Raw genomic sequence first — 375 nt, 5'->3', positions numbered from 1 at the left:
TTTCCTACTTGGCGATCTAAATGATGATTTAGACAAGTCCAGTTCAAAATTAAATAATTAAGAAAAACAAAGCTCTCAAAAATAACAGATTCGACATGGAACTCCAGGCTGACAATAAACAAAGGAAGAGAAATGTCAAATCACTAATAAAAGCGATTATTTTAGAAATAGATTAACAAATTGTAATATATATATATATATATATATATATATATATATATATATATATATATATATATATATATATATATATATATATATATATATATATATATATATATATATATATATATATATATGTATATCAAAACGTACAAAAAAAATCATGATATTAATCTAAATTCCAAAATTAGTGCGTGAGTTTAATGAGTTCTT

This window comes from Penaeus vannamei, chromosome 33 (genome assembly GCF_042767895.1).
Source record: "Penaeus vannamei isolate JL-2024 chromosome 33, ASM4276789v1, whole genome shotgun sequence".
Taxonomy (NCBI): Eukaryota; Metazoa; Arthropoda; class Malacostraca; order Decapoda; family Penaeidae; genus Penaeus; species Penaeus vannamei.
Note: the sequence above shows the minus strand (reverse complement) of the source record.